Genomic DNA, 11,510 nt, shown 5'->3' on the forward strand with positions numbered 1-11,510 from the left:
TTCTTACCAAAAGATAACCCTCTAAAGAAAAATTGGCTAGGAAGCATGTACTGTTTTTTGTCATCATAACGAGACAATAAAATATTTGTTTTTCCAATCCAGATTGGCTCATTTATATGCTTAGTCATCCAAGTAGTTTCCTCCACGTAGCGCTGCCAAGAGCATCTACAGCCGGACACCTCAAACCCGCCTCACACGTCCGGATGGGCCACCCGGTCACTGTTCGATCACGATTTTTCGACCCGGGCGACACCCTCAAATGGGCCTCAAACGCCCGGGGCTGACCGGTAGCCCTCATATCCAACCCAAATATGGGGCGGATATGGGGGCGCCCGGGCACTGTCCGGTCACGATTTTTTGACCCAGACAACCCCCTCAAACGGGCCTTAAATGCCCAGGCTGACCGGCATCCCTCATATCCAGCCCAAATATGGGGCGCCCGCGCACGCCCGCCACATCGGAGCGGATAGCTCGACCCCACTGCAAATTGTACCAAATCCACCAAAACTTCCTCCACCCGCCACCCGTACAACCTTTCACGCACGCGAACCCTCGCCGGCCTCCACCCTTACTCCCAATCCTCACCATCGGTCCCGATCCAACGCGGGAGATGTCGTCCAACCCGTCCTAGACTGCCGCGACGGAGACTGCAATCCGCCTTGTCTGTCGGCGTCCCTTCACCGGCTCCGACTTGCACGGCGGAGAACGTCGCCCGGAAGTTGCAGCGACGTCGCAACGAGAGAGGGAGGCGGCGACGGTGTCGCAGGGAGGTTCAGACATGGTGGAGCAGTTGTCTCCTCCACCGCGCCCGGAACCCCGCACCCCTTCCTTCCGAGCGTCGACGCGGATTACGCCATTCGACCCTGTTGGGACAGAGGAGGATTCGACAGCCGGTTGGGCCATTCCGGAGAGCTTTACGCCCACGCAAATGCCGGCGGTCGATGTATGTGACTCGCCACAGCTCGTTCATGCATGGATGAGCACGGCGCCGGCAGTGCCCGGGCTGCCCTCAACATGTTCGACAGAATGACCAAAGAAGAGTCGGTATGTTTTCTTTGCTCCTGTCTGATCAGATTTTTGCATAGACCACTATTTCCTTTCGCAAATGATGAATGCTTGCAAACCATAATCATGTAGGAGGCATTCTTGTCAAACATGATCAATGACAATGAAGATCCGACCAAAATGGAGTATCAATTGGAGGCCGCCACCGCATTTGAAGTTGGGACACCATCCGATCCCAATCCGAACAAGAAGAAGAAGACCGAGAAGACGAAGGAAAGAGGTCCAACATTCTCAAGATTTGAGGATAACTTGTTGGTCAAAGCTTGGTTGGCCACAACGATGGATCCAATATGTGGCACCGAGCAAAAGGGGAATACGTATTTGGAGAAAAATTGGAAGGAGTATCACGAACAAAAGGAGTATGTGGATTCACATCCTATTGTGACCACCCGCAATGTGGCATATCTCCAACATTATTGGGGGATCATTCAAGGGGAAGTGAACAAGTACATCGGCCACTACGCACAAGTGACCAAACACCCTCAAAGTGGGATGGGAGTGGCAACTCACATAAGCTCAATTGCTTCATCTTGTCGTCATTTGCATATGCTTCTTGTGTTTGCATTCTCGTGCTCATACATATGATGTTTGCTAGACGGGAGTGGCAGCCACTTTGTATCACGAGGTGGAGAAGAAGCCGTTTGCTTTTAGCCATTATTGGATCATACTAAATGGAAAGCCGAAGTGGAACCAACTTGTGGTTGATCTCAAGTCCGGCAAAGAAGAGGAAGGATGGCTCAAGCTGCAATTGGATTGGATGATGAAGAGGACAATGTTGTCTTCATGAATGGAAAAAGCCACCGTGCCAAAGGATAATCACCAAGTCATGGGAAATAAGTGGGAGAAGGCACGTGCCTCACGTGACGTTGCGGCTACAAAAATGTCGTCCACGTGGACGGGCATTTTTCGGCGTGGGAGAACAAGGAGGAGAGGTACAAGCTCATGTTGGATGCAGAAAAGGAGAGGATGGAGTGGGACCGGAAGAGGGCGGAGAAGAAGCTCGAAATTGAGAGGGGGGAGATTGAGTTGAAGAAGAGGCGGCGATCAAATGGGCAATCCAGAAGGCCAACACATTTGGCGACGTAGAGATAGAGGAGAGGTTGCAACTCGCACGGGACGCGGAGGATGCGAGGATCATGCTAGCAGACGAAACTCTCTTGAATGAGCATGCGAAGAGGTGGCTTGCGTATAACAAAAATGATATCAACGACCGTAGGGAGTACGAGGCGGCGAGGGTGGCTGCGGCCTGGAATGCAGGCGGAGGAGACAACCCATATGCAGGTGGAGCAGGCAGCCTGGATGCAGGCGGAGAGGCCGAGCATGACACATTCCGCCTAGAGCACGACACATTCAGCTCAGAATAGGCGCCCGACCAGTGATCCGAAGCCATCCGTCACACTCGGGCATTGATTTTATTTTGGCATGTCCGGTTTGTTGAACTATGATTTGCTTTGTTTTGTTTCGAACTGTTGAATTCAGCCAATTTGTATCGTATGATCGATGTGCATGGATTGCATGGATTTGAGGATCTAAATTTGAGGTATGTGAATGTGCAGCGCAACATATGAGGGGCCGGCGGGCACTGTCCGCGGACGCACCCACGGGCGTATAGGGGGCCGAATTTGCCAAGTCCGGCTATTGATTCTCTAATATCTTTGGCAATTGGTTACAGGAGATTAATCACAAGTTTAGAATACTTCTCGGGATGTGAGCGTTTTCCGTTATTTGGTCGTTTTGGGTATGTAGAAGTGATAAAGTATTTAACGATAAAAGTTCTTCTCTTTTGCATGTTATCTACAAATGTTCCGGTACGCATCATTTATGGCCGTTTCTACAACGTGTGGAAAACTGAGACCTATTTATGAAGGTGTGTACATGATTGGAGGTTACGTGAAGGATACTTTTTACCGATATGGATGGTAGAATGATATTTGGATTGGTCCTCCTTCGTTATAGGCGTTATACGGTCTCTACATGAGTACTTGTATCTCGCCTTTTAAAACATTTTTTACTTCTAAAGCTTGGACTTGATTGATTGTCTGCACCTTTGTTATACAGAGGCCAGGTGTAATATTTAAATCTTTTCAAATAATAACGTTCCCATATCGAAAATATACCTTTATGAGTATAAGTAAATGTAATGATGTTAGGCAAGCAAAAGAAGGCAAAGTGATGAATTGGTACGAAGGACATAAGGGCATCTCCAATGTTGACCCCCTCAATTTTCTCCCGCATTCGTCCGCAGACACAGGGATCAGTCCGCGGATGTGCATGCAGGAGTCGGCCATCCAATACTATCCGCATATATCCATCAGTAAAGGGAAATTTGAAATTCAAATAAAGTCTGGTCCATAGCGGGCCGGATCACATGCCCGATAACAACCATAAAGAGGCAAGTATGCTTATTTTTCATATGCCCAATCACAAAAGAATATCAGTCTCGCAGTCTATACAAAAATATAGTTTTTCTTCCCTGACGGACCGGCAAATCCGAGCCTCCACGCTCAAGGTGCCGCCGCCTGCGCGTAGGCAGCCTCCTCCTCTGGCTCATTCTCCACTGCCTCCATCTCCTCCTTGTCCGTCACCTCCAACTCGTCTTTCTGCCGCTGCAACATCTTGTAGCGGACGAGTTGTACAATCATTCTTACATCAGCATCCAAAGCCTCCAAATACAAAGGCAACATCTTGGAGTTCTTTGCATCGGCTGTGATCTTCACCTTCTTCTCTTCGAGCGCATAACACACTTCTCTTCGAGCATGGCCTTCTTCTCGAGCTTGAGCTTCTTCTCGGTCGCCTCCATCAACAATTTGAATCTCTCCACCTTTTTCTCCTCCTTGATGCCGGAGCGCTTGACGTATGCCTCCTCCTTCTTTGACAAGATGTTCTCAAACCTCTTAGTCAACTTGTCCGCCGCACCTTCTCGCTTCGCCCTCTCCTCCTCCCACTTCTTTCCCCGGAACCCTCTTCTAACCTTATTAGGCGGTTCTTTTGTTGGGTCGGCTAGGTCACGGATTTTTTTATTGGTGGCTTGGGCAGCTGTCTTGTCTATGTATAGATTCGACTTCGGTTACCCATTCAACTTCAACCAACAATGCACGAAGATGAAGTTTTTCTTCTCCAAATTCTTACACGCACGAGAAGGCTACAAAACAAAACATATCCGGCCAGTGATCAACAAAAGTATGCATATCGGCCAGTGATCAACAAAACTATGCATAACTGGCCAGTGATCAACAAAACTATGTATACCCGGCTACAATACTATGCATATCCAGCAAGCGACCAACAAAACTATGCCTATCCGGCCAGTGATCAACAAAACCATGCATATCTGGCTTTGAAACTAAGCATATCCAGCCAAATAAACTTACTTACTTGGTGATTTGCGCATCACTAGACCACTGTGTGATGAGATACTGCAAGTGGATGCAATACTTCAACACGACCTCTTGGACGGTGTACCATCGATGGTTAAGTGACTTTGGTTCACGGTTGCGGATGACCACGTCGGAGTAGGGTGTGAAATGCTTGTGTTCATGGAATGATGTGTGAATGCTGGCCCAAAATGTTGTGCCTTTTTTCTCTGTGTCATGGATCGGACCGAGGCATAGCCAACCATAAATCGCACAACAACTTGTGCTATTGGATGTTGAAGCTTTCTCGTCTACCCCTCTTCTTCGGATCGCCGGTGAAATCATCTGGATCATCATCCTCGCTGTCCTCCTCCTCCTGCTACTGTCCCGGTATCCCAAACCTGTTGTTGTATGTTTGTGCCGCTCTAGGTGTAGCCTTGTTGTGTGTAGGTTTGGGTGTAGCCCTGCTGCGTGTGGATGTAGTTGCCGGACTGGGTGGGATCCGAGTCTTCCACCTACTCATCCTCATAGCCACCTCATCCACCGCCTTCGTCGTGGATGATGTCGAACATCTCCTTGTCTGCATCGTCGTACACCGTCTCCCCCGCTTCAGGCATAGCAGCGAACAACGTGTGAGCACCCATCTGCTCCCCGCCCACCATCCATGTCCGCAGAAGCTGCGGCGAAGAATGTCGACGATGTAAGGCACTTTCCCGATGGCGGTTGCCATGGACTACCTACCAAGCTGCTTGTCTGCATAGAAGTACATAGTCTTGTAATGCTCCGGCCATGGCGGTGTCTGTATGGTGGGCGATACTATCAGGCACCGCGGCCCAGGCCGCGACCTCCACCACGTCTGCTACCAGCACTCCCACCTCCACGTTCGCCACCAGCACACCCTCTGTCGGCCTTGTGCTTCTTGAGAGTTTCCTCCTTTGCGGCCTTCACTTTGACACGGAGATTTTGTCGCGTCACCGAGTTAATCTTCCGGGCGAACGTGATTCTAGGATCCTCTAGCACCTCCAGCACCTGCATCTCCAGCAGGCTATCCTCCGGCCCCATGCATCAGCGGTGGGAGGGAAGAGGCGAGTGGGAGAAAAGGGTGGGAATTGGGTGGAGAGTAGAGGGATGGAAGAAGAGAGTGGGGGATTTTGCCGCGGAAATAGTGCGGGCAGCTACAGAAAACGTGTGCTCCTCCTTCCTTTTTGGTGTTCCAGGGGTGTCAAAGTCCGATGTGTCTCATGTACGGAGTCTCGCAAAGCCCCCGTACGTTAAGTTCCGGTTTGCGGGAAAATCATGGTCCAGACTGCTGAGCGGATGGATGAGGGTTTGCGTTGGATGGCTTCCGGGGTCCGGACAGTTGCATCAGAACGGATACTACCAGTTTGAGGGGGCATTGTAGATGCCCTAATTGTTTTGTTATGAGGGAATGGAAGATAATCATCATCAATTGTATCGTGGTGCAAAATTAGGTCATGAGATTTGAGCTGCTATTGTTAAACATTTCCAAATGAGGAACTTAAGCTCTCCAAGTTGTCGATTTATTGTGTGCCTGAAAGTCTCCTCCTTAGATGAACTCTAAAGTAGTACTCCATCTGTTTTTATTTACTCGGCATATTAGCTTCTACTGAAGTCAAACTTTATAAGTTTGACCAAGTTTCTAGAAAACAATATGAATATTTACAGTGACAAATTTCTATGATGTGAACAAATATGCAATGATGGATTCAATGGTGTATATGTTAATATATTTTTCTACAAACTTATTGAATGTATATAAAGTTTGACTTTAGACAAATCTAATATGTGGGGTAAATAAAAAGAAGAGAGTAGTATATTTATTTATTCGGTAATTTTAAAGTAGTATATGCTGTAACTTTTGTTCTATAGAATCTTGAGGTAGATAATTAGGGCTTGTTGACCCTTCCACAGAGCCCTTATTTTTAAGCCGCTCCAGCAAGAATTTCACCATTAACCTTATCAACCGAGTGATCCATCGATCACTCATCACATGGTGCTTAAAGATTCCTTTCAATTTGGTTACGTGTTACAAACAGGTTGTACGCGCACCATGACGCTGACATGTGGGATCATGCTCCCAAATTATGTGACGCTTGATTAGATCAGGATTCAAGATCTGCCCAGGCGTCGACATGTCCTGCATCTGCCTGCATGAGGCCACACCATATTAGTAGAATCTCACAGGTAGGCATCCTACTAGTGGCTTACTAAATATGGCGGGGCTTGATCAGAGCCGCCGCCTCTTCCTCCTAAAAAAACAGCTAGGGTTTTTGCCTCTCGCCGGCTTCGACGCAGGTTCGCCTCGTCTTCGGTGGCCGTAGGGCCATGGAGGCGCGGTGGATCCTGCCAAGGGCCGGCGGGAGGGCTTCGTTTTTAGTTGTTTCTTTCAATTTTGTTAGGATTTGTGTTCTGCTCAGGAAGACGAAACGGTAGCGGACTTCTGAAGATGGAATAAAGGTCTCCCCGCCTAGCTCCCGTTCCAGTGGTGCCTCTAGCATCATCGGTGGGCGTGTGAAGGTGTGTCTCCGGCGGATCTATCTTTGGTGGATTTGCTCGGATCTCGTCGGTGTTCGTCTACGTTCGTGTGTCTTCGGATTGGATCCTTCCGATCTATATTATTCTTCATCTGCGGCGATTGCTGTTCTGGTGCGCTGGTCCTATGGGGCCTTAGCACGACGACTTCCCGACTGTCTACTACAACAAGTTGTGCCCGACTCTGACGATGGAGGGGCGATGACGGCGGCGCGCCTTCAACTTGCTTCAGTGTTTGTAGTCGTCGCTAGATGGTCTACGGATCTGGATGTAATTTTTATTATTTTTGGTATTCGTTGTACTGCCATGATTGAAGATGAATAGATCGAAAGATTTCCCGAAAAAAAAAAGCAGCCCAGGAATTGCTGCTACATTCAGATGGGATTCCAATTGCAGTTTTTGGTAAACCCCGAGACAGCTGATTAAACTACACTACCACAGCATCATCACTCAGGCCAGTTCTTCTGCGAAAGTTGCAGGATCTGGTGCTTGTGACAGCGGAAAAAACGTGTCCAGGAAAGGAGATCTAGTAAGTAATGCCAGGCTCAGGCAGAGCCTCCCCTGGTTTGTTATGTTTCTCCCGAAGGAGGAAAAGACAGGTGGCTTGCGTGATGGGGGAGTGCAAAGCAACAAAATGCTCGCTCCTTTATAATGGGAAAAAAGAAACCGTCGTCGTCTAGCGAGTGCCGGAGCCGCGGACGCTTCCAAACCTCGCTGCAGCTAGCGGTGACAACGCTGACAGAAATCGACGGGAACGCAGGAAAAGAGAGAAATACTCTCACCCAGGTGGTGCGCCTCTCTTTTGAGTACGATTCCTAGTAGTAGTTGTTTTCGTTTTCCTTCTCATACATTTACCTCGATGATGGCTACTCCAATGGTGTGCGCTTTGCTTCACGGCCGCGACGTGAACGACCGGACGGCCGCCCAGGGTCGACGGGACACCTGGTTCGTTGCTTCCTCCACCGAGGATACGCTACGCAACGCAACGTATCGTCTCAAAAGAAATGAAAAGCACAAGGATCCCTAAAAAAGGAGAGAGAGCAGAAGGGTGATGGATCCGATTCACTCCGGCCGTCCAATCTCGGGCGTTTGTTTACCCGGACGTGGCGCGCGGCAAGAGGACGAGGACAGGTGCGTGGGGACCGGCAGGTAGATGCCAAGCGCGCGTTCGTGCGGAGAGAGAGAGAGAGAGAGTCGTCTCGGCGAATCCGCTAGCGGCGCGACGCCGGGCGCGCTACTGCTCGGTAGGGGCCGGCGTGTGGGCGGGCGGGCGGTCACCTTTTGGTTACGAGGCGCCGTCCGTGTGGTGGCGCGCACATGGCGGCCCGTCAAATGGCCGACCTGCTGAGCAGAGGCGCATATGCAGCGCAGCATGCCCAGGCGAGGCGTCAGCCGACTGTTCCACGAGACGACAAAGGAGGGAAAGGAGAGGCTCACCGGAGGCCGCAGTGCGCCGTCCGTCAATGCGGTGCGTACTGTTACCGGACAGCGCGCCCGCTCGTCGTGACGGACACGCAGACGGCGTGCCATGACTCGAAAGTGTTAGAGAATATGTTTCCGTAGCATCTCAAACTCCTTTCCTTCTCCTACTCAAACTCTTTGTAATATTCCTTGTACTCCAAGCTTGGCTTCGGCCGCATCAATCAATATAAACAGAACCGCGGCTCCCCTCGAGGGAGTAGGAACGCTTATTATCTTTCATGGTAATCAGAGCCACCTCTTCTCCTACATCTAGCCACAAATCAAAACCCTAGAACCACATATCATCGTCTCCATGGCTTCTTCGTCCGGCGTCGGCCTCAACCTCGGATCGCCGCCATCTGAGAAGCTAGCAAGAGGAAACTTCATCCTCTGGAAGACCCAGGTGCTCCCAGCCCTGCGAGGTGCGCAGGTAACCGGGCTCCTGAACAACTCTGACGCCGCTCCACCCAAGACTGTGGAGATCACGAAGGCGGACAAGACGACGGCCCTCGAGCCGAACCCTCTGTACGGGCCCTGGATCGCCAAAGACCAGCAGGTCCTGTCATATCTTCTCAACTCCATGTCTCCAGAAATCCTTGCGCAAGTCGTCGGGAAGGACTCCACCTATGAGCTCTGGACGACGGTGAACAATCTCTTCGCCTCGCAATCACAGTCCCGGATCACCAATCTAAGGATCGCGATCACCAATACCAAGAAGGGCACAATGTCGAGCTCGGCGTATATGGCGAAGATGAAAAGCCTTGGGGATGAACTAGCTGCCGCTGGTCGTCCCGTCTCTGATCCGGAGATGGTGGACTACATACTCGCAGGACTCGACCGCGACTACGACTCTGTGGTGGCGGCGATCGGCGCTGTCAAGAACACAATCACCGCCGATGACCTCTTCGCTCAGATCTCCGCCTTTGATCAGAGGATGGAGATGCTGGGAGACTCGTCTTCAAGCGGGTTTCATTCATCTGCCAACGCCGTCTACAGAGGCCGCGGCCAGTCCCGTGGTAGATCCCGTGGGCGAGGAGGAAGAGGGCGCGACCGCGGTGACCGCGGTGACCGCCAGCCTTCTCCTGCAAATAGAGGCGGCGGATTCAGAGGACGCCCTCGACAGCAACAGCAACAGAAGGTACGCGAGCAGCAGCATGACTATCCTGAGTGCCAGATATGCTATAGACATCATCCAGGAGGTGCACGTGTCTGCTGGTGGCGCTATGAAGAGAATGATCAAGAAGAGAAGGAGGCGCATGCTGTCTCCTATGGCGTGGACACTAATTGGTACGCAGACAGTGCAGCAACAAATCACATCACAGGTGAACTTGACAAGCTGACAGTACGGGAGAAGTACAACGGAGGCGACCAAATTCACACGGCAAGCGGTTCTGGTATGAATATCACCCACATTGGTAGTTCAATTGTTCAAAACCCCATGAAAAATTTGCACCTTAAAGATGTCTTGCATGTTCCTCAAACTTCCAAAAATCTTGTTTCTGTTCATCGATTCACCCTTGATAATAATGTTCTTATAGAATTCTATCCTCACTTTTTCTTGGTTAAGGATTTGAGCACAAGGAGAATCATTCTTAGAGGACGGTGCGTGGGAGGCCTCTATCCACTCATATCATCATCATCATCTTCATGGTCCAATAAACAAGCAAATATTGTCACCAAGCCATCATCATCAAGGTGGCATAGTCGATTAGGTCATCCATCTTCAGTCATAGTTAAATATGTTCTTAGCAAAAATAAACTCTCTTATGAGAATAGTGTTGAGTCAGTTTGTGATCCGTGTCAACAAGCAAAAAGTCATCAATTACCCTATCCCATCTCTACTAGTGTGTCTACTGCTCCTCTACAACTTATATTTTCAGATGTATGGGGACCAGCCCCTACTTCAGTTGGGAGATTTTCTTACTATGTAAGCTTTATTGATGACTATAGTAAATTTACTTGGATTTACTTGTTAAAGAAACGGTCTGATGTATTCCAAGTCTTCATCAATTTTCAAAACCTTGTTGAACGCAAACTGAACTCCAAGATCATTGCTATGCAAAGTGACTGGGGTGGTGAGTATGAAAAATTGAACTCTTTCTTTCAAAAACTTGGTATTTCACATCATGTCTCTTGCCCTCATGCTCATCAACAAAACGGATCTGCTGAAAGAAAGCACCGTCACATAGTTGATATGGGGCTAGCATTGCTAGCAAATGCATCCATGCCACTCAAATTCTGGGATGAAGCATTCTTAACCGCTACATATCTTATCAATTTGCTTCCTAGTAAAGTCATCAAATTTGAAACACCTATTACACGACTCCTTGGTGTCACACCCAACTACACATCTCTTCGTGTTTTCGGTTGTGCATGTTGGCCCAACCTCAGACTCTATAACACACGCAAACTCGCTTTTCGCTCCAAAAAGTGTGTCTTCTTAGGCTATAGTCCCATGCACAAAGGAGTTAAATGTCTAGATGTTCCTACTGGTAGGGTCTACATATCCAGGGATGTAGTTTTTGATGAGTCAGTGTTCCCTTTTGCTTCCCTTCATCCCAATGCTGGTGCACTTCTCCGCAAGGAAATCCTTCTTCTTCCTCCACATCTTCGGTCTTTTGATCATGGGGGCGATAGTTGTACTAACCAAAGTGATGATATTCCTGCTGGTATTGGTTCTTCTCTGTTGCCTGTACAGGTCCCTGGTGAAAACGGCGCTCAAAATGATCAAAATTTCAAAAATCAAGCTCAAGATCATCTTATATTTCATGCTGAGGAAGGAGACGAACCTGGCACAGATGACGAAGCTGATCCGGCGGCGCCCGCAACTCCTGTTCGTGCGCAGACCTCGGATCCCGCGGCCAAATCAGCCTCGGATCGCGCTCCCACCAACCGCAGCGCTGATTCAGCAGCAGGCGGGACCAGCTGCGGGGTCGGCTGCGGGGCTGAATCCGCCTCTCCCAGCGCGCGCCACTCCCATGCCGCCACCTCAGCAGCAGGCGGGACCAGCCATGGGGCCGAATCTCCCTCGCCCAGCGCGCGCCTGCAACCGCGGTCCGGCGGTCGATCTGCTGTGCC

Source organism: Triticum dicoccoides, chromosome 7B (assembly GCF_002162155.2).
Source record: "Triticum dicoccoides isolate Atlit2015 ecotype Zavitan chromosome 7B, WEW_v2.0, whole genome shotgun sequence".
Classification (NCBI taxonomy): domain Eukaryota; kingdom Viridiplantae; phylum Streptophyta; class Magnoliopsida; order Poales; family Poaceae; genus Triticum; species Triticum dicoccoides.